The sequence below is a fragment of the Callospermophilus lateralis genome, chromosome 3, assembly GCF_048772815.1.
Source record: "Callospermophilus lateralis isolate mCalLat2 chromosome 3, mCalLat2.hap1, whole genome shotgun sequence".
Taxonomy (NCBI): domain Eukaryota; kingdom Metazoa; phylum Chordata; class Mammalia; order Rodentia; family Sciuridae; genus Callospermophilus; species Callospermophilus lateralis.
Window position 1 is genome coordinate 87,782,512 of NC_135307.1, and position 24,490 is coordinate 87,807,001.

The window sequence follows — 24,490 nt, forward strand, 5'->3', positions numbered from 1 at the left end:
CGTATTACACATTTTTGAAAAAGTACCCTTTTCTCCTACAATTAACGACGACTCATAATAACTATGAGTAAACAACTACCCGAATCTATTCAACAAGTTCACTGCTATGCACTTCACAGGAGAGAACTATAGGAGTACTTCTCAGCATCACCTTAGAAGTAGTTGTTCCTTCTTCATTTTGCATTAATAACACATGTGAGAGGTATTCTATTTACAGCGGAATAGATATATTGACAGAGTTTTTTACAATCTCTTGTAAAAATGTCACAATGGGTTTAATTTTAAAATGATTTAGAAAACTGGAGCAAAAAGAATAGAAGGGTCAAAAAAAACAGGCAGAGCTTATGCATTCTTTTTGCTACCTCATGTTGTTAAACATGAAGTCAAAATGTCTTCACTTGAGGAATTATCATATCAGCACAACTTTTCCCACAACTGTCTTTTATGTAATACCTTCTATCTATAAAGAATTACAGGATTTAGCTAGGATTAAATAATGAAATGACAATATACAGCAATTAAGCCACCATCTATGAAAACAAAGATAAACCATAGATCAGGAGAAAATATTTGCAAATCATCTATTGGATAAAAGTCTTATATATTGGGGCTGGGGTTGTAGCTCAGCAGTAAAGCACTTGCCTAGTGTGTACGATGCCCTGGGTTCAATCCCCAACACCACATAAAAATAAATAAATAATACAAAGGTATTGTGTCCAACTACAATTAAAAACAATAAATATTTTTTTTAAAAAGTCTTATATCTACAATATATAAACACCTCTCAAATAGCCCAATTTAAAATTGACAAAAGGTTCTGAAATTTCATGATGAAGATATACAACATCAATAAATACAAATTAAAGATACAGCATGATACAATTTTATAACCTCTAGAATGGCTACAATTAAAAACAAAGATGAATTCTAGATAGGGAAGAGGGGTGTTATGTGCTTGCCTAGCATACGTGAGGCACTGGGTTCGATTCTCAGCATCACATGTGAATAAAAAAAAAATAAAGGTCCATCAAAAACTAAAAAATATTTAAAAAAAAAATTGTTAAGTAAAAGAAACCAGACATAGAAGACCACATTTTCTGTGATGCCACTTACATTAAGTGTTCAGCACTGGCCATGGTGGTTCATGCTGTAATCCCAGCAACTCAGGAGGCTGAGACAGAGAATCTCAAATTTGAGGCCAGCCTCAGCAACTTAGTAAGACCCAGTTTCAAAAAACAAAAAAGGGGCTGGGATGGCTCAGTGGTAAAGTACTAGCTTGGCATAAGTGAGGACCTGGGTTTCCAGCCCAAGGGGAAAATAATAATAGTAATTTTTGAAAGACTGGGGATGTAGCTTGGTAGTAGAGTGCCCGAGATTCAATATGTATTGTGCGCAAATACACACATACACACACACACACACACACAAAAAAAAAAAAATCAGGAAACAAAGGTTACAGAGAAAGTAAACTAGGATTGTCTGGGAGTACCAAAGAGAATGGACTCTAAATGGATATAAGAGATCTTTTGGGGAGGATCAAAAATGTTCTAGGGCTGGGGATGTAGCTCAGTGGTATAATGTTTACCTAGTATATGTAAAATCCTAGGTTCAATCCCCAGTAACCCCCATTACCCTCCCGCACACAGAGTTCTAAAACCACATTGTAGTTGATGTAGAATTCCAAAAAATCCACTAAACATCAATGAATTGTAAACTGAAATGAATTACATGGTATTTAAATTATCAGTCTTGGTAACATAGTTCAAGAAAACAAGAATGTTAAAAACACTTTTTTAAAGGCTGGGGCTGTAGTTCAGTGGTAGAGCATTTGCCTAGCACATATGAGACACACTGGGTTTGATCCTCAGTACCATATGAAAAAAAAATGAAATAAATAAAGGTTATTGTGTCCATCTACAACTAAAAATAAAATTAAAAAAAAATACCTTAAAAAGGGGTCTCAATAAATTCTTCTCTGTAAATTGAGACCTAACATGTTTCACTTGTGTTTAATAAAAAATACCAAAACTCCCTCATTCCCTGGGCATGGTATGGCATAACTGTAATTCCAGCAACTGAGGAGGCTGAGGCAGGAGAGTCCCAAGCTCAAGGCCAGCCTTAGCAATTTAGCAAGGCCCTAAACAACTTAGTGAGACCCTGTCTCGATAAAAAATATAAATAAATAAATAAAGGGCTGGGGATGTGTAGCTCAATCCCTGGTACCAAAACAAAATATTTTCAAAATTAATTTCTTAGTAACTGGGCTACATGAAGTCAAAATCTATTTCTCCAGGAAAGCTTAATTATGTCCATAATTGCACAATGCTCAACAACGACTTGTTACACCCTGTACTCATGAGTCTTAAAATCTCATCTGTCAGGCTGGGGATGTGGCTCAAGCGGTAACACGCTCGCCTGGCTTGCGTGCGGCCCGGGTTTGATCTTTAGTACCACATACAAAAACAAAGATGTTGTGTCTGCCAAAAACTAAAAAATAAATATTAAAAATTCTCCCTCCCTCCCTCTCTCTCTCACCTCTCTTTAAAAAAAATAAATAAATTTTAAAAAAATAAAAATAAAAAAATCTCATTTGTCCCAGCATCACTTCTGTAGGTAATCATCTCTGATGGCTGAAATGGTAATCCTGATGGTAATCATTCCCTTATGTCCACAGAGCTACCAGAAGGTGCTACAGGCATGAAGTTCTTGACCAATCTCCACAAAAGGTTTCATGACAGTATCTGGAAAGTTAAGCAATATTTTTAAAGTGTTCAATTATTTTTTTTATTGTGGTAATATATAAAATTTACCATTTTAACCACTTTAACAGGCAGTGGCATTAAGTATATCACAATGGTGTAAAACTATCCTTAATTTTTATTTTTAAACTCCCTTTTAAGATTGGTGAACTTGGGCTGGGGTTGTGGCTCAGTGGTAGAGCACTTGCCTAATAAGCATGATGCACTGGGTTTGATCCCCAGCACCACATAAAAATAAATATTTTTTAAAAAACCTAAATAAACAAAAGAAAAGGTATTATGTCCATCTACAACTAAAAATATTAAAAAAAAAAAAAAAAGATTGGTGGACTCTATTTTCAGCTTGGGTGCCTTGATTGGCCTGTTAAAAGCCTTAGACATTCATCTCCCACATTTGTCTTTTATTCTCTACAAAAAAATTGCAGGGCCATGGCCAACTGACCCACTAGTTATACAAATTCAGCAGAGCACCTGACACTTCAATAGTCCTTTTACCCACTTCTTATCACTCTCTACAAAGATTACTTCAAATCCTTTCTTCTTCAAAATTCTTAAGTCATGCACCTCCTCACCTTGGAAGGGTTTGAGGAGCAAATATCTCCATTTTTTTAAAAAAAATTTGACCTCAGCTCACTGGTTTCCTCCTTATTTGTGGTATTTGAGTTAATAAGACAGATTGACTTTATCAGTCTACAACTGCAACTCTTCAGTCAAGGTGATTCTGTGTACTTGTGCAAAGGACCTATTTCCTATGTCATCCATTATGTGCCATGCCCATAAATTCATGTTTTAAAATATTATTTTAGTCTTAAGTTATTTATGGTTCTCCAATATAGTACAACTGGGCATACTGTGTTGTTTTTAATTATAGATAATATTACCTACAGATTTCATTTGGTGATTAAAAAAGAGAGATTATAAGATACTTGCAATAAGGCAGAATTAGAGCTAACCAATTTGAAAATCAGAATGATATTGCTGACTAAGTAAATCTTATTTCTGAATACTCTCCATCTCTTTGGAAACTTCTGTCTTATTCCTTCTTTATCCCCTCTGTTGAAACTTCTTGGGGCTGGGGATGTGGCTCAAGTGGTAGCGCGCTCGCCTGGCATGCGTGCGGCCCGGGTTCAATTCTCAGCACCACGTACAAATAAAGATGTTGTGTCCGCCAATAACTAAAAAAAATAAATATTAAAAAATTCTCTCTCTCTCTCTCTTTAAAAAAAAAAAAAAAGAAAAAGAAAAGAAAAAAGAAACTTCTTTGCCCTAACTGTATAGAGTCCACTCATTCCTTCATCCACTTTTTACTCTTAGGAAATCTCATCTATAACCAGGACTTCAATGAACAGTTATGTGATTGATTCCCTGGCCCCAAACTTACAAAGTACACATTCTAGATGCTTGTTGGATATTACACCCTTTAAAAAAAAAGTTTTTTTTTTTGGTAGTTGTAGATGGACAGAATGACTTTATTTATTTTTATGTGGTGATAAGGATGGAACCCAGTGCCTCACACATGCTAGGCTAAGTGCTCTGCCACTGAGCTATAGCCCCATCCCCGAAATTCTACCCTAGATAACACCTATTCTACCACTAGCACCTACAAACTCAAATTTCTCCTCTGCCCCCAAACCAGCTAGTTCCTCTTTCTTTCTTATGTGTTTTGGGGTTTTGGGGTTTTTGTTGTTGTTGCTGTTGTTGTTTGGTACCAGGGATTGAACTCAGGAGCATTCAACCCCTAAGCCACATCCCCAGGCCTATTTTGTATTTTATTTAGAGACAGGGTCTCAACTGAGTTGCTTAGCACTTCTCCTGAGGTTGGCTTTGAAATTGTGATCCTCCTGTCTCAGCCTCCGGAGCCACTGGCATTAATATTATTTGGACTTGAAACTCACAGAGAATCACTTTTTACACTCCCCTCTACTTCTCTTCTTACCTTGTAACCAATGTGTAGTTGATTGTTCTTTGGAAATCAAAGTCTGGTACCAGACCTTTCTTTCCCTGTTAAAGTTCTCCTTTAAATTCTTAACTCATATCTAGACCACTGCTTCCAAATGTAGTTTCCCAAGTTCATCTTAATCTATTCATGCTCATAGCTATTGTCAAACCAGTACCCCCAAAACATCATTCTATGTCATTACCCCTCAATACTTTTCCAAAATTAAATAGTCTAAATAATTCAGACTGAAATTCAAAGACCTTACCATCTGGCTTCAAATTATCTTTTCCAAATTAATCTTTACTGCCCCATTATACTTCAGATAAATTGAGAATTCCTGTAAAAGTATCTCCTAACATCTTAGTAGACCCACCCCCTTCAATTCAAAAGCTTTTTAAAATTCATCCGACCACAGGTTCATGTACACAGGATGTTAATATATGCTGTCAAAGTAATTCACTGTAGACTGGTCTTTCCACAGGCTCTCTCATCCTAATTATCCTGAAACTGGACTCTGATCATACTTCAGTTCCTCTTACAACAGTCTACTGTCCACACAGTAAAGTATCTGCTTCTGAACCTTACCCACATATATCAGACTTCTTAGCCTGTGTTCATGAGTGATCCTAGACTGATAGTTTTCAGGTAAGAGTTACTGCTATATCTTCATTAATGATGTCTTGCCCTTGACCTATGAAAATGCCTGTTAAGATGTTTTACCAGGGGGCTGGGGATGTGGTCAAGCGGTAGTGTGCTCGCCTGGCATGCCTGGGGCCCGGGTTCGATCCTCAGCACCATATACAAAACAAAGATGTTGTGTCTGCCGAAAACTAAAAAATAAATATTAAAATTCTTTCAAAAAAAAAAAAGAAGATGTTTTACCAGGTTGCAATAAAATCTTTCAAAGATAAAATGAAATACATTGTTATGGAAAACACTTTTAGATTATCTTTAGCTAAGACTATTCTCTCTCTCCTCTGAACTTTTGAATGGTAATAGAAAACATAGTGCTTATATGATCTTATATTCTATTTAGTGTGTGTGTGTGTGTGTGTGTGTGTGTAGACAGATATCTCCCCTATTAAACTCTAAATTATTGGGGAAAGGAATTCATAACTCATGAATCTTATTTGATTCTGATATTTTATAAATAATTACATTAATTTCCTTTTCCTTCTTTTTTTTTGGGGGGGGAGTAGTAGGAAATGAGATTGAATCTAGGACTTGCACATGCTAGGCAAGCAATGTACTGCATTCCCAGCCCTTTTAAATTTTTTACTTTGAGGCAGGGTCTCCTCTCCTAAATTGTCCATACTGGCCTCAAATTCATGATGCTCCTGCCTGAGGGTCTTGAGTAAACGGGATTACAGGTATGCCACATCATGACCAGTTGTAGATGGACACAATACCTTTATTTATTTATCTTTATGTGGTGCTGAGGATCGAACCCAGTGCCTCACACATGCTAAGCAAGTGTTCTACCACTCAGCCACAACCCCAGTCCCCTATTTTCCACTTTTATACACAGTCTAAATTTCAAGGCTACAAAACTATAGCTCTAATGTTATACTCTACATAAAGACAATCTGCAGTTAATGACCATTAGTCTCTAGCCCCATCTTGGATATATTTGAGAACAAAAGTTTAAATCAAACTGAAAGATACAAAAATAATAAGTAGAATGGGTCTAATCATTCATTATCTTACTCCTGCTGAGCAAGGACAGGAGAATTCCATGAATTGATAGTCTTTCAGACAAATGACCATTAAAACTGGTTTTCAGACAGGTTTTTAAAGATTGGGCAAGTGAGACCAAGGTTTTACTTTTAGACAAGAATCTGAAATGCACCTGCACCAATCACCAATTCTTACCTGAGGACAGAACTTTTTTTGTTTGTTTGTTTTGTTTTGTTTTGTTTTTTTGGAGGAATGGGGGGTAGGGATTGAACCCAGGAATATTATACCACTTAGTTATATCTCCAATCCTTTTCATTTTTATTTTGAGACAGGATCTAAGCTGCTGAGACTAGCCTCAAATTTGCAATCCTTCTGCATCGGCCTCCTGAGTTGTTGAGATTACAGGGGTACACCAACACACCAACAAGAACAACAGAACTTTTTATATCTTCCCCTAAATGAAGAGCCTAATAATGATACCTATTTGGAGAGAAAGCAATTTGATCTCTAGATAGAAATGAACTAAGAGGTGCTGTTCAAACGGCAGTTTAATCTAACACTTTTTAGTTTGGTTGCATTTGTTTGTTTAAAGATGGGTGAGAATGCACTGATTGTTTTTTCCTAACCGCAATGGTAAAAACAATATATAGACTAGTGATGTAACTAAGTGGAAAAGCATAAGCTTTTAGAATGCATGAGGCTCTAGGTTAAATTTCCAGCACACACATGCCCCACCCCATGTCCACACACAAAGAATGACATCTAATGAACACCACATACACTACTATAATTACAATAATAACCATTACAAAGGTGTCCATTATTTACACATTTAGATTTCCTGGGTTCAATCCTCAACAAGGCCCTTCCTATTAAAAAATATAGACAAATATCTACTAATATTAAAAATATAAAGCATTAAAGTTAGACCTAAGAGTTATATTTTTTTAATTTTATTTTATCATTTACATTATGGTAATGTGCTCTTTTTGTCTCTTCTCCATTAGGAATTCCAAACTTAGTGGACTTTTTTTCTTTTCCTTTTTTTTTGAATGGGGGAGGGGGACAAAATACCCATCAAAATATCTGAGAAAATTAGTTCAAGAATGTTGATTTAAACTCATAAATTAAATCATATCAGCCTTGAAGAACTAATTTCTACATGAAGCAGAGGTTTGCAAGTTGGAGGCCAGCTGGGCAACTTAGTGAGACCCTGGCTCAAAATAAAAAGGGTTAGGGGTATGGCTCAAAGGTAGAATGCATACTTAATAACTGCAAGGCCCTGGATTCAATCCCAAGCATTAAAAAAAAAAAAAAAAAAAAAACTAAAAAACAAAACTCCCAAATTTATCAAATGTAAATAAAAAAAGGTTGAATAAAGGCAATATGCTTCTTAAGGAAAGAACTATAACTTAAAAAGCATTTAAATGATTAAAAGCTCAGTGGTAAGGCACATGTCTGTAATCCCAATAACTCAGGAGGAGGCTGAGGCAGGAGGATTACAAATTCAAAGCCAGTTACAGCAATTTAACAAGGTTAAAAGCAACTTGGCAAGACCCTGTCTTAAAATAAAACATAAACTGGTGCAGCAGTGCACATCTATAATCCCAGTGGCTCAGAAGGCTGAAACAGGAGCATCCAAATTCAAAGCCAGGCTCAGAAATTTAGCAAGGCCCTAAGCAACTCAGCAAGACCCCCGTCTCTAAATAAAATATAAAAAGGGCTGGGGATGTGGCTCAGTGGTTAAGTACCTTTGAATTCAACCCCCAGTACTAAAAAATAAAAACAAAACATAAAAAAAGGGCTGAGGATGTGGCTTAGCATCCCCCGGATTCAATCCCCATACTAAAAATAAATAAAGACAGACAGCATGAAGCTAGTTAAAAACAGTGCTTTATACAAAAGGCCAAATATTAAGGAACTATAAAATCTAAATTTCCCACCTGTGCTCCAAATCTGAGAAATTCTGTTGCCCAAATCTATTATGTCCAGATCTGATCCACAGGTAACACTGATAATTCATAGTGCTAAGCCATAAATAACAGAATCAAGCCAAATAAACAAACTCCATAATATTTTAATAGATGGTTCGATTCTTAGCACCACGTATGGATAAATAAAATAATGGTCCATTGACAACTAAAAATATTTTTTTAAAATGATACAAACACTAGATTAACATTTCAGTCACCAGCATGATGATCTTTCAGTGCAGTGTAGAAAAGGGTATTTCCTTCAGATAACTCCTTTTAACACAAGAGGTAAGACTGCAATATAAATAACTACAATAAAAAGCATACTTGGGGCCAGGCACAGTAGCACATAACTGTAATTCCAGCTACTTGGGAGGCTGCAGAGTAAGAAATTTGAGGCCAGCCTGGACAACTCAGTGAGACAATGTCTCAAAAGGTGTGTGTGGGCGGGGGGGGGGGGGGGGGGGGGTAGAGATATAGTTCAGTGGTAGAGCATCCCTTGGTTCAATCCTAAGTACTGTATACATGTACATGCACACACACAGGGTTTGGGGGATGTAGCTCAGAGGTAGAGCACTTGCCTAGTGTATGCAAAGCCTTGGGTTTGATCCCCAGCATTGCAAAAAGGAAAAAAACAAAAAACTTTTGAGTTAGGAGACTTAAGAGATGTACAGATAAAGTGTTATAGTTTAGTTTTCTTGGTTATGCTGGGGATCAAACCCAGGGCTTCATAAACGCTACGCAAGCACTCTGCCTCTGAGCCATCCCTAGATAAATCCCTATAGGATTTTAAAGAAACAATGATTATCTTAGATATTAGACCATATTAATGTTTCATGAAAAATTTATATACCTAATGATTACATCCTTTATAATATCTGTAATTTTTGATGAAGAAATAATGGGCTGGGATATGGAAGGTCCTTCCATGGACATATGCTCTTAAAAACAGAAAATGAAAAGTCTAAGCAGGGCGGCAGGGCACACCTGTAATCCCAGCAGCTCAGGAGGCAGATGCAGGAGTTCAAAACTAGCCTCAGCAATTTGGCAACTCTCTGAGCAACTTAGCAAGACCCTGTATCTAAATAAAATATAAAACAGGCTGTAGATGTGGCTCAGGGGTTAAGTACCCCTGGGTTCAATCCAGGCACCAAAAAAAAAAAAAAAAAGGTCTAGTAATTATGATCATATAAAATCAATGCCCAAACCAAATGGCTCACCAATGAATTCTACCAAACATTTAAAATAGAATTAATACAAATACTTCACAAAGTCTTCTACAAATGAGATAAGAACACTTACCAAAATTATTCTATGAGACCAATAGCACTCTGATCCCAAAACCAAGTAGAAATAAAGAAAACTATATATCAATATCCCTTATAAAATACACACACACACACACACACACACACACACACTCCTCAACAAAATATCAGCAAACCAAATCCAGGAACACATAAAAAGGATTATATACTATTACCTAGCAGAATTTATCCTAGGAATGAAGTTGGTATAACATCTGAAATCAATTGTGCTACACACATCAGTAAAACTAAGGGTACAACATACATGATCATCTAAATAGATACAGAAAAATGATTTGACACAAGCCAGCACATTTTCAAGATAGAAACACTGTACAAACTTGGCATAAAAAGAAATTTCCTGAGCTTGGTAAAGGGTATATATGTAAACTCCAAAGCTAATATCATATTTGGTGGCAAAGGCAAAATGCTATTCCCTTTAAAACCAGAAACAAAACAAGAATGTCTACTTTTACCATATGTATTCAAAATTGTACTGAGCGTTTTAGCCAGGCCAATGAGGCAAGAAATTTTTAAAAAGGGCACCTAGTTAGAGAGAAAGAAGTAAAACTTTCTCTATTTATATAGATAACATGATTTTAACAAATCAACTGGAAAAAAATGATTAGAATAAGCTCAGAAATCTTCCATGGTATAAGATCAATACATAAAAATGAATTATATTTATAAACACTATCAGTGAACAATCTGAAAATAAATTAAGAAAACAATTTCATTTAGAGGCCTTAAAAATGACAAAATACTTACAAATAAATTTACCCAAATAAGTGCAATACTTATATATCAAAAGCAGGAAGATATTATTTTAAGAAATTAAAGAACTAACTCCTGTCATCCCAGCTACTCAGCAGGCTGAGATAGGGGGACCACTTGAGCAAATGAGGTATGGGGCAATATAGCAAGAGCCTGTCTCATTAAAAAATAAATAAAGAAGAAGAAAATGGAAAGAAAAGATGAAGGAGGAAGAACTAAATAAATGGAAAGACATTCCATGTTCATGGATCAAATGATACAATAAATTATTAAAACGACAATAAATATAAATTTAATATAATACCTACCAACATCCAAATTGACTTTCTTTTCTTTTTTAAATAGTCAAGCTAAATTAAAATTCCTATGGAAATACAAGGGACTTGGGATAACCAAAAGGATTTTAAAGATAACTCTTTTTTAAGTATGAGCTGGAATTTCTCAATTTCAAAGCTTACTAAATAGCTGCAATATTTCAGGCAATGCAGAAACTACAAAAGGATAGATATATACAATAACAGACTAGATCAAAAGCCCTGAAATTAATCTTTACATTTATAACCAGGTGATTTTCAACAAGAATATCAAGATAAACAAAGAAATAAAATTTTTCAAAAAATAGTGCTGTAACAACTGGATACATGCTAACAATGAAGATGGACCCCTTCTTTTTTTATTTTTATTGTTTTTAGTTGTAGTTGGACAAACTGCCTTTATTTTATTTATTTATTTATTTTTATGTGGTGCTGAGGATCGAACCCAGCACCTCACATGTGCTAGGCGAGCGCTCTACCACTGAGCCACAACACCAGTCCCTGGACCCTTCCTTTTAAAGCAAACAAAAATCAACTCAGAAAAGATCACAGATCTAAATTTAAGAGCTAAACTACAAAACTCTTCGAAGAAAACAGCAATAGTGGATGAGGTAAGCGTTTCTTAGCGTTAAAACAATAGCAGAAGCAATAAAAACAGATAAATTAGGCTTAATACAGTTCACATTTGTAATCCCAGCTAGTTGGGAGACTGAGGCAGGAAGATCATGAGTTCAAGGCCAGTCTGAACAACAGCAAAAGTAATAATTATTTAGTGTTATAAATGATACCATGAAGATATTGAAAATAAAACCCATGAGAAAATATCTCCAAATCATTTAGCTAATAATGAATAGTATCCAGAATATATTTTTAAAACTCTTAAAACAATTATAAAAAGACAATAAGCTGGGCTGGGGTTTTAACTCAGTGGTAGAGCACTTGCCTAGCACATGAGAGGAACTGGGTTCAATCCTCAGCACCACATAAAAATAAATAAATAAAATAAAAGCATTGTGTTCATCTACAACTAAAAAATTTTTTTTTAAAAAAAGACAATAAGCTATTTCAAAAATGAGCAAATTGGGTTCAATCCCCAGCACTGCAAAAATACATTAATTGAAAAACTTAAAATGAACAAAAGATTTGAAATAGGTACTTCTCCAAAGAAGATACGCCAAAGGCAAGCACATAAAAAGATGCTTTAACACTGGTAGCTATTGGCAAAATGCACAACAAATCAAAATCACAAGCAGTGGGATTTATGAGACAGGATGATCGTTTGAGTCCAGGGGTTTGAGGCCAGCCTGGGCAATGTAGGAGACTCCATCTCAAAACAAAACAAATAAACAAAAAACTACCGCTCAATGACATACTGCTTTGCAGTAAGATGGCTATTAAAGAAAAAAAAAAAAAAGAGAGAGAGAGAGAATAACAAGAGGTGACTAGGATGTGAAGAAACTGGAGCCCTAAATCACTGCCCTAGGAATGTAAAATGGTGCAGGCACTGGGAAGTTTGGCAGTTCCTCTGAAGATTTATAAAAAGTTACCATGACCTAGCAAATCTACTATACCCAAGAAAAATTAAAACATTTACACAAAAACTTGTATATAAATCTTCACAGTAGTATCACAATAGCCAAGAGGGATAAAAACCCCCAATGTCCATTGACTGATGATAGAAAAATAAAATGTGATCCATGTACTCAATGGAATATCATTCAACAATAAAAAGGAAGTATTGAGAAGTGGATGTACTTTGAAATCATATGCAAAGTGAAGGAAGCCAGTAACCAAAGGCCACATATTCTGATTCCATTTATATGAAATGTCCAGAAAAAGCAAATCCATACACTTTTTTTTTCTGGTGCTGGGCACATGGGAGGCAAGCACTTTACCACCGAGCTACAGCCTCAACCTAAGGTATAACTTTCTTTTTATAAGTTTTTTTTAATACCTTTTAAAAAAATAGCTCTGTTTTTAATTACTGAGTTATTGAAGTCCTTTATATAGTATAGACAATTCTTTTACTATATATGTACGTACATATTATTTACATGTGTTCATGGATATTATCGATTCTCTCCTAATTCATCTATAAATTCAACACATTCCCAATCAAAATCCAGAGGATTTTAGAAGAAACTGGTAACTGAGTGTGGAATTGATATGGAAATACAAAGGACATAGGATTCTCAAAACAAGTTTGAGAAGATGGAGAAAGTTGAAGTTTACCTAACCTAAATCCATGATTGACTAAATTTATAGTAATCATGATGACATTACATTGGTATAGACAAAATGACTAATGGTATGGAAGAGATTACAGAAAGAAACCTACATGGTCAACAGATACTTAACAAAAGCAATGAAACAATCTAACAAGGAAAAAATTTTCAAACAAATGGAGTTGAATGGAAAGGAGATCTATATGGAGAAAAACAATAAGCTTCAAATCCCTACAGAATACCACACACAAAAATGAAATTAACATGAATCACAGATAAATGTAGAGTTAAATTGATAAAGTTTCTAAAAGAAAACTTAAGAGCATATCTTTGAGATCATGGGGTAGATAAACTTCTGCATTAAAAAAAAAAAAAAAAAATATATATATATATATATATATATATATATATATATATATATATATTAACCATTCTCTCTGGTTTAACTCCCTATCAGTTTGCAAAAATATTTTTTAAATCAGTCTGGTGTCTTCTAAGTGGCATCCTATGCAACTCTACACTAATTAAATGCATGAATTCCCTCTAATACAAATATTATAACTTTGCCAGACTTCTCAAAGAAGTGTGATGGGTGCCAAGGTCACCCAGAAGTATACAGTATATATATGCTGGTATATTTTCTCTTGGCCAGCTTACACTGGGATTCAATTTACAGCCTTTTGGCTCTAAATTCTGTGTATCTCCAGTATTAGTTTAAGGTAGAAATACTAAAGGATACTATAGCATATGCTGAATGTAACTAGCACCTCTTTCTGATAAAATAAGCAAGAGACCCATCCTTAACTCTCTTAAGGAAATGACAACTTAGTGTTTACATGGACACACTAAATTATTCCCATTTCTCTTAGTTCTCTTAGCTTAATACGTATTGTAACTGTTCTCTATCATAAGTCTTTTTGCATGAACTAATTATCTGTTGTTTAATAAGTAAGGAATCATACAAAATACAAGGAGTTTTCTTAATATCAGAACGGTTCTCTTCAGTGCAGAGCATGGATGTCTGTACTAATGCACAAAGCATATTTTAAAAACTGCTTTTCTTTTGTTTCTTTTTATAAAGAACATAGGACTTCGGGGTGGCTTGATGTGCTTGTCTAGCATGTACCAGGTATATGTTCAATATTCAGCACCAACAAAACAAAACACAACAAAGCCCCACAATAAATTAAAATAGGTTAAATTAGTAAAACATCAAAACCTCATATGGGAGAAAGTAACACAATATAAAAATATATATAATTTTATACAATATAAATATTGATAAATTTAATGAAATGTTCATTACTATACTTTTTATTAAATAACATTTATTCATTTATATTACCCATTTTTTAAAATATTTTTTTAGTTGTAGATGGACACAATATCTTTATTTACTTATTTTTATGTGGTGCTGGGGATTGAACCCAGTGCCTCATGCATGCTAGACAAGCACTCTACCACTGAGCCACACACAACCCCAGCCCTATATTACCCATTTAGTTGACATAAAATGACATCTTTATTTTGGTAGATCTAAATTATTAAAGTATTTTTAAGCAATTCTACAAAAAAAAAATTGAGGGGAAAGTTTTTCATGAATATTTAAAGAATAATTAGGCTTGATAGGAAGTTTCCTGTCCACAATAAATATACTATGATCTCACAACAAAAACTCAATGGCTCATATGAAAAACCTTTCTGATTTCTATGAAATGTTTCATTTAATCTTAAATCCATTCACCAGAAAAAGAGCTATTCAAAACAAGCCTCAGTTGAAGGTAAAAATTCTACTTATGGCCTGATGGCCTATAACACAGAATAAGAGCCCACCAGTATGAGAGCCTTCACTGTCATAAACTTTTAGTCTAGTTTTGGTTAATTTCAATGACTTGACTAAGTTAAAACTCAATCTACTGTCATTGACTCCAAAGCCCAATTCTTCACAACCAGCCTCTGCTGTAGAATAAGAAAACTTAAAGAAGCACCTGGGGGTAGCTCAGCAGTACAGTGCTTGCCTATCACATCTGTGAGGCCCTGGATTCAATCCCCATCACCACAAATTAGTAAAAATTAAAATGATTAAAAAAGCTTCAAGGCTGAGGTTGTGGCTTAGTGGTAGAGCATTTGCAAAGCATGTGTGAGGCACTGGGTTCAATACTCAGCACCACATAAAAATAAATAAATAACAGTATTCTGTCTATCTATAACTAAAAATGGAACAAAGAAAAAGATCTTACCCTCAACAAGAGGCAGGCAGAGCCTTCTTATGGAGGCCAGAAACAACTTGCTTAAATAAAGGGATCACTATACAATCATGAAAATTCACAAGCCTAGAGTTTACTCAAAGCAGAGAGTTCCAAAGATAAAAATAGTACTTGTATTTTAAATGTGAAAAAATTTTTTAAATGCCCATATATTTTCCCTTCCTTTTTTCTTAACACTATTTCCCAAATTAAATATGTGTCATCCTCAGTATCCACAGGTGGTTCTTGGACCCAAATTAATGGATGTTCAAGTTCTCATATTAAATAGAATAGATCTGCATATACTATAAGTATATTCTCCTATTCACTAGATCATTTCTAGATTACTTCACTATACATTTCTAAGTTACTTACAGTATACTGTAAAAGCAATGTAAATACTTGTTATACTATACTCTTCAAGGAATAGTAAGAAAAAAGTCTGTACATGTTCTCAAACTTTTCTAAGTATTTTCAATCTGCATCTGGTTGAATCCTCAATTGCAGAACACCACAGATATGGAGCGGAGACCATATAATCAAACAAAAAAATCCATAATGATGCATTTGATTTCTTCTGGGAAAGAATCATTTCAACTTCCTAGAAGATAATGTTCAAGAAGGCAAGGAACAAAAACATCAGGACAATAAAAGAAATAGCCTTTATTAGCACAAATGCCTCAGGGGAGTTTTATCTTGTACAACTGGGACACAACATTGACCAAACAAGTTTAATTCCTCTTTATAAAGTATTTTAGGGTCTAAGTATTACTACATGGAGAAATTTTAAAGGGGATCCAGGCACTATGGTACACACCTGTAATCCCAGTAGTTTGGGAGGCTGAGGCAGGAGAATCCCAAAGTCAGCCTCAGAAATTTGGCAAGGTCTTTTTTTATTTTTAACCACATTCGTTTTTTAAAATTCTTTTTTTCTTTTTAGATATAATGATAGCAGAGTGTATTTTGACATGTTACACATAGATATAGTATAAATTATTCTAATTAGGATCCCATTCTTATAGCTGTACATGATTCTCTGGTATATTAATAAATGAACACAGAAAAAGTTATGTGTGATTCATTCTTCTGTCTTTGCTATTCCCATCCCCGTTCCCTTCCCTTCATTTCCCTTTGACTAATCCACTGAACTTCTCTTCTTCCCCCCACATCCTTGGCAAGGTCTTAAGCAATTTAGTGAGACCCTGTCTCAAAATTAAAAAAAAAAATAAAAAGGGCTAAGGATGTGGCTTGTAGTAAAATACCCCTGGGTTCAATCCCCAGAACCAAAATTAAAAAGAAATTCAAAGGGGATAAATGTTTCCTGAAAAAAGTTGACAGATTTTTCACATAATAATTCTAAAAAAAAAGTTAGCTATGTTAGTGACCCCTAGGATACACTTCAAAACTCTTCTGGGCCAGGCACACGCCTATAATCCCAGCAGCTGGAGAGGCTGAGGCAGGAGGATTACGAGTTCAAAGCCAGCCTCAGCAAAATAGAGGTACTAAGCAACTAATGAGCTGGGTATGTGGCTCAGTAGTTGAGTGCCCCTCAGTTCAATTCCCAGTACCGCTCCAAAAAAAAAAACACACTCTTCTGGTATTAAAGCACCCAAACTTAATACAAAAAAATAAATAAATAAAAACAATTTATCCAATTAAGAATTTGAAATGGAAGTGTTGCTCAGTGTAAAGCACATGCTTAGCATACACGAGGCCCTGGGTTTGATCCTCAGAACCCCGCCCCCCCAAAAAAAAGAGCCAAAAATTCTTCTCAGTGAAGAACCAGTGACTTCCAACAACTTCCAAAGCTAGAACCATGAACCATGAAAACATTTACCGTATTCAGAATTAGCAAAGAAAAAAAAAAAAAAACCTCCTGCAGAAGTGATAAAGAACTGAATTCAAAGCCCAAGGAAACTTGACAGCCCAGTTCATAACTCAGCAGAGGGAATAAAGCATTAGCTTACTCAGCAGTCACTTGTGAAAAACAGGAATCACATACAAAGGAGTGGGGAAATTTAGTTACCAGTTCTATATAGTTAACAATCTATTATTACAAAAATGATAGGTAATTATAGAGAATATAATGTAAAAGACATCCAGAAACAGCTGATATTTCAAATGACTTTTATAATTAGTTTTCCTATACTAAATGTCACTTTTTACTTTGGGAATGGACTTGTTTAACTGATATTAGTGCCAAGAGAGAAGTTGCGTAGAACTAGTTCCCAAGGGAATACCGAAAATCAAAGTTCAGATATTTCATCCTATAGACAAACCTTCTGTAAATAAACAAGAGTTGAATCATACATTAATTGGGTCTTGCTTTTAGATCTTTAGATATTTCAGCCACTCAGGTCTGTAATGGTTATATTAACAGCAAATATAATTATTTTCCTTCTCTTTGCTATACAGTCTAACAAATATGAGCAAGGAGATATGCTTACACTAAACTAGGTCCTAGTTAATAAATATTTGTTAAATTAATGTCAGACATTTTTTCCTCTATGCAAGAAGCCTCAGGGTAGGAGGAACCTCCATTACAAAGAATTCCAAGGTTGGTACAAATTCTATGATTTTTTTCTTATCAGATATTGTTGTAATAATGAGGCTACGCACACATTTTACTGATGTGCTAAAAACATCTTATGTAAACGTACATTTTATATATGCATTTACTCAAGCCTTGTATCAGGTACATACTATTATAATCCCATTTTCAAGAAACTAAGGCTAGGTATCTTGTCCAAGGTCACAATGCCAGAAGTAGAAAAGCCAGGATTAAAATCCATTGTCTGACTCCAAAACTGTCTAGCAGTACAGGATGGCACACACCTGTAATCCCAGTAATAGTAACCCAGGAAGATTTTAAGTTCCAGGCCAGCCTCAGCAACTTAGAACCTGTCTAAAAATAAAAACAGAGCTGGGAATGCTGCTCAGTGGTAAATCATTCCTAGGTTAGATTCCCAGTCCTGGGAAGACAGATCACCCCTGGTTTAGATTCCCAGAATGGACTAGATGGATGGATGACTAGAAGGACAGACAAGAGAGTGTGTGAGTGTGTGTATGTGTGTAGGCTAAAGTGCCGCAAAGAGGCTCCTAGGACATGAACCACACCATTGGAGTAGTTCAAGCAATATTTCAATTTATTCAATTGTTTGTATCACTATATTTGTATTCAGATATTTACTTTATTCTATGAGTTATAATCCAACAGTTTTTGCCAGCATTGGCTATTGAGAGCTCTTTTCAATCGTTTCTGGTGCTTCTTTGACATATCCCATCAATATGGGGCTCCTGCTGCTGTTTTTTGTTTTTTTTTAAATCTTTTTATTTATTTATTTTTATGTGGTGCTGAGGACTGAACCCAGTGTCTCACACCTGCAAGGCTGGCGCTCTACCACTGAGCTACAGTCCCAGACCCACCTGTTGCTGTCTCTAAAGCCTTCCTTCCTTTCTGGCCTACCAGATGCTCAAGGCTCATCTTATAAATATTTCCTGCACCAATCCTAGAATCAGGCATTTCTACAAGGAGCCCTAGTTCCTTTTAATGAAGTATATATTAAAAACCAAGGTCCAGGCACTAGGTGTATTCCTGGGTGTCATTTCTTATAACTGTTTCAACTAACACAGCATGGAAATATATGTACATATATTAACCCACATATGCACACATATCAATATTTCTATATGTAATCATCAGCATCTATATTAAACATTGATTTCCAACTCTAATCCATTAACCCCCACATCATTCTAGTCTCCTCTGCTTATCTGTAAATTCCCACTTCAGAAGTAAAACAATCTCTCATCATCCATTTACTTAACTGTTCAATTACCTTGCACCCCTGGAGATGTAACTTTATCAATTAGAATACAGTGTTGTTTACGTTCAGTTACCGGTCTTACAGATTTTACTAATATCCAAATTTGGTGAAGTAATTACCTTGCTCCTTTGTCTTTTTAGTTAAGATTGCTTCACTCATCTGGGATATAATTAGACTCTATTGTCACAGTCTGAATTCCTTCTTGGAATCTCTTGACCTCCTAAATGATTTTTTTAATTTGCATAAAGTTTATTAGTCACCACCAGTGAAATTCCACATCATGTAAGAGTGGGTTCCTAATTAAAATAAGTTATACTCCATGAATCTATAACATGTCAAAATACACTCTACTGGGGCTAGGGATGTGGCTCAAGTGGTAGCGCGTCACCTAGCATGGGTGAGGCACTGGGTTCGAGTCTCAGCACCACATAAAAATAAAGATATTATGTCCACCTAAAACTAAAAAATAAATATTTGAAATAAAAACTTCATTTAAAAAAAATGCACTCTACTGGGGGCTGGGGTTGTAGCTTAGCAGAACGCTCGCCTAGCACATGCAAGGCACTGGGTTCAATCCTCAGCATCACATAAAAATAAAATAAAGGTATTATGTCCAACTACAACTAAAACAAAATATTTTTTAAATGCACTCTGTCATGTATAAACAAAAAGAATTTTAAAAATTAAAAGTTTATTCTTTGTGCTGTAAAGTTCTATGGTTTTTGACAAATGTGTAAATTTTAGTTTAACCATGACATTATCAAGTAGAACAATTTTATCAAGCAGTAATTTTCTTTTTAAGTTATTAGGAATTGAACCCAAGGGCACTTTAACACTGAGCTACATCACCAGTCCTTTGTATTTTTTCTTTTGAGGCAACTTAGACCTAAGCTGCTAAGGCCTCACCAAGTTACTGAAGCTAGACTTAAACTTGCAACCTTCCTGCCTCAGTTTCCCAAGTTGCTGCAATTATAGGTGTACACCACCAGACCTGGCCCAAGCAGTAATGTTAATAGAATTAAATGGTACCATCCTCCTGTGATGATGGAAGCAGCACAATAGGGTAGAAAGAGTAGCTGAAGAGCTGTAGCCTGAAATGTATTGATAAGCCATAGACCATGATCAGCTCACGTTTTGGGTCCCAACAACCTCACTGTAAAATAAAGGTGTTCAATATGATAATAATATATTCCATTTATTATGTGTCAGGTACTTTCTAAGCACTTTACATGGGTTATCTTGTTTATATCTAATAACTCTATAAAGTAGAGTCTGTTCTTATTCCCATTTCAAAGACAGAATTATGGTTCAAAGGTTAAGTAACCATAGGCAGAGAGTGGTAGAATCAAGACTCTAGAACAGGGGTTGGAACAGAAATGGCCTATAAGCTAAATCCAGCCTGCTACCCAGTTTGATAAAGTTTTTATAAAAGCTGAACATGGATTTTACATTTTTAAATGGTGGAAAACAAAAAACAGCATTTTGTAACACCTAAAAATTATATAAATTTAAATTTTCAGTATCAATAAATAAAGTTTCATCAGAAAACACTCCTTCACTTACACATCAACTGTGGCTTCTCTTATACTTCAACAGCAGGAGTTGCTGTAAGGTCTAAGACATTCACTATCTGACCCTTTATAGAAAAATCTGCGCAAGGCCTGTTCTAGGGCCTAATCTATTATTATATTATGTATTGTGTACTGATTCTAAAACAGCAAATAATTACTAAGATTAGAATGACATCCTAGACAAAAATATTTTAGAGCCTGACCTAAAAAATTCAATATATTGCAAAACAGGAGTTTCATAAACCCTTAGGTACAAATATCAATAAATGTTTTATCAACCAGAACTGAACTAGGGCTGGATAGCAAAAGTCTTTGGCTTTATCATCCTTAAATTATATCTGGTCTGTTTTTAACTACTTTCTGCTCTAGTAAGTTTCAAAAACAAACTACTCACTATTAAAGCTCAGTCAAGCAATATTCATTTTTCAAACTAGTTCTAATTTTCCAGTACTATTCATGTTTTTCTTTTCTTTTTTTCTCGTTTTTTTTTTTGTGTGTGTGTGGTGCTAGAGATTGAACCTAGGGCCTTGCACATGCCAAGCAAGTGTTCCTCTACCAGAGATACATACCCAAACCCTCGTGTTTTCTTAACTCAAAACAATTCATAGTGGGTTGTGTCTCAGTGGTAGAGCGCTTGCCGAGCGAGGGAGGGAGGGAGGGAGGGAGGGAGGAAGCGAGGAAGGAAGGAAGAAAGAAATGTTAAAAAAACAAAAAAATTCATAGTCTACTTCAGTCTGTCCATTAAACTCCGGAGCCTCAAGCAATCTAGGCCAGTGCTCTACCACTGAGCCACACCCAAACTGGAGACCAAGCCTGACCATTACCTTCATTTTTACTGCTACTTTCTGGAAATTTCTCTTCTGCTCAATTTGTTCTTTAATTAAAATTAATGGAAACCATTCAAAAGTTTAAGAGTGAATACATGTGGTTTCTTACAAGATGATGCAGTTCTTTTTTGGTGTGTACTTAGGATTGAACCCAGGGCCTTTGCACATGCTAAGCACATGTAATATTCTACTGAGCTATCAACAGTACATTTTCAAATTTTATTTTTCATTCTCTTCTTGGAAATGACTTTAATATTTTCATTATTTTTTTTAAAGAGAGAGTGAGAGAGGAGAGAGAGAGAGAGAATTTTTTAATATTTATTTTTTTTTTTTTAGTTATCGGCGGACACAACATCTTTGTTTGTACGTGGTGCTGAGGATCGAACCCGGGCCGCACGCATGCCAGGCGAGCGCGCTACCACTTGAGCCACATCCCCAGCCCTAATATTTTTAAAAAATTGTTTTTTAGTTGTAGATGGACACGATGCCTTTATTTTATTTATTTATTTATTTATTTTTATGAGGCGCAGAGGATCAAAACCAGTGCCTCACACATGATAGGCAAGTGCTCTACCACTGAACCACAACCTCAGTCCATGTCTAACATTTTATTTGGCTCTCTGGCAATATATTCAGGCAAAATTCTCAGGGATAAACTGACCATTTGGCCTAGTATCCTTTTTGATACACTGTTACTAGCCATTTTTTCTATTCATTCATACAAATATGACAGACTTATCCACACTTTATTCTGCTTAGTTACTAACTTCTTACCAGAAAACCTAACTATAACATACCAAACTGGAGGCACCTTATTTTTCTTTTATAAGAAATAAAAATATTCTTCATGGCATTCCTAAAAGGTATACTATATACTTGAATACCCTGAGAAAAACCTCATGTCCATACATGTTGTTCCTACCTACATTATAATAATTTCCCCTCCTCTGAATCAAAACTAAATGTATGTCACAGCTTTTAGTATGTTTATATCTTCAAAGAAGAAAAACCATTAACATTATTGATATGCTTTGTTTAAATTAATACATCATTAACTTTCAGACAGGAGAAATTATTATGATCTCCATTTTATAATTAAGAACTGAAACTCGAACTAAGGTCTTTTTAAGTCCAAAACCAGCGAGTATCTTCCCACAATACTAACTGATTTCTACTTAAGGAAACTATGAACAGCTCTTTTCCTATAAGAAGTCATGTTCATGTTCTTGTGAACATGACTCCAAAGTCAATCCTGCCAGGCATGGTAGCACATGCCTATAATCCCAATGGCTCAGGAGGATAAGGCAGGAGGATCTTGAGTTCAGAGCCAGTCTCAGCCAAATCGAGGCACAAAGCAACTCAGTGAGACCCTATCTCTAAAAATACAAAATAGGGCTAGGGATGTGGCTCAGTAGTTGAGTGCCCCCTGTGTTCAATCCCTGATACCAAAAAAAAAAAAAAATTCCTACTTCTCGTTACCGAAATCACCATTGTGCCCTATATGAAATAACTTAGTTATATGTCCAGGACTCTCTAAGGTAGGGGTTCTTAAACTGGGGTCCATGAACTCAGATGGAAAAGATTCACATCTTTGCCAGGCACGGTGTTCCAGTTACTCAGGAAGCAGAGGCAAGAGGATTGCAAGTTTGAGATCAGCCTGGGCAAATAAATGAGCAAGACCCTGTCTCAAAATAAAGGGGCTCGGGTGTGGCTTAAAACACCTGCTTACATGTGCAGAGGCTCTGGTTCAATCCCCACTACTATAATAACACTAACAATTATTATTTACATTTTTATTTTTGCTAACCTATAATTGAAATTAGCATTTCCTACTATTGGGAATATAGGCAGCACACCATAGCAGTATTAGCAGGGCTACTTCTAATTATTACTTTATAATAATAAGAAAATTTCTCATATTAAAAATTATTTTTTAAATATATGAACTGTATTTTGCATTTAAAAGTCATATTCTGAGACAGGAACATAGCCCAGTTGTAGAGTATTTGCCTAGCATGTGCCATGCCCTGGATTCAATCTGCAGCACCACCAAAAGAAGGCATGTTCTGAGAAGGGGCTCAAAGGCTTCAGACTGCCAAGGAATCAAAGACACTCTATATAAATTTAAGAACCCTGCTCTGGAGACCATCACAGAGACTATTTATCAATCCTTGCTAGTTAAGCTTTTATATAAATGCATGGCATCATTTACTCATTTTCCTTTAGTCCATTAAAAATACAGACCTCCGGGGCTGGGGCTGGGAGTCAGTGGTAGAACGCTCGCCTAGCACATGCAAGGCCCTGGGTTCGATCCTCAACACCACATAAAAATAAGTAAATAAAATAAAGGCATTGTGTCCAATTACACCTAAAAAATAAATATTAAAAAAAAAAAAAAAATACAGACCTCCACAAGGCCCTGGGTTCAATCCCCAGCACCATAAAAAAAAAAAAAAAAAAAAACAGACCTCATTAAGTCACAATGATTTTTGTATCTAATTTGTCAACTACGCTTACTATTACTGATCTTCTACCTCTGACCTAACACATAAGAAATCTCCCTTATATAGTTATTGAAGACACAAGCATTAAGCTTCTCTGTGATCAACTTTCCACCCCAAGTAAATCCACTCTCTCAGGATCAGAAACCAAATCCATTATTCCTACAACTGAAACTTGATATGAATTACATGAAAAATCTTATTGATACCTTTATATTTCTATACAAAATACTCTCCAGAACATTTGTGGGAGGGCAAAGAGCTTTAAAAAAGAAGAGAACACTGACTTTGTCATTTACTGGCTCATTTCACATATTGTTATCTATGAACAGATTGTTATCTGTGAAATGGGATATATAGAGAGGGTTTTTTGAGGATTAAATGATCATAAGATACATACTATGGCCATTTTTTGGTTTTGGAAGCGGGTACTGCAGATTAAACCCAGAGTTGCTTTACCACTGAGCCACAACCTCAGCCCTTTTTATTTTTTTATTTTGAGACAGGGGATCTCACAAAGTTGTTTAGAGCCTCACTAAATTGCTGAGAC

At 35.3% G+C, this 24,490-nt stretch overlaps 1 protein-coding gene across 2 annotated transcripts in view; it reads right to left on the reverse strand.

The window, feature by feature from the left end:
* Ino80 (INO80 complex ATPase subunit) overlaps positions 1-24,490 on the reverse strand; it is a 133,231-nt gene that overhangs the window by 104,415 nt on the left and 4,326 nt on the right. The window lies entirely within an intron of this gene.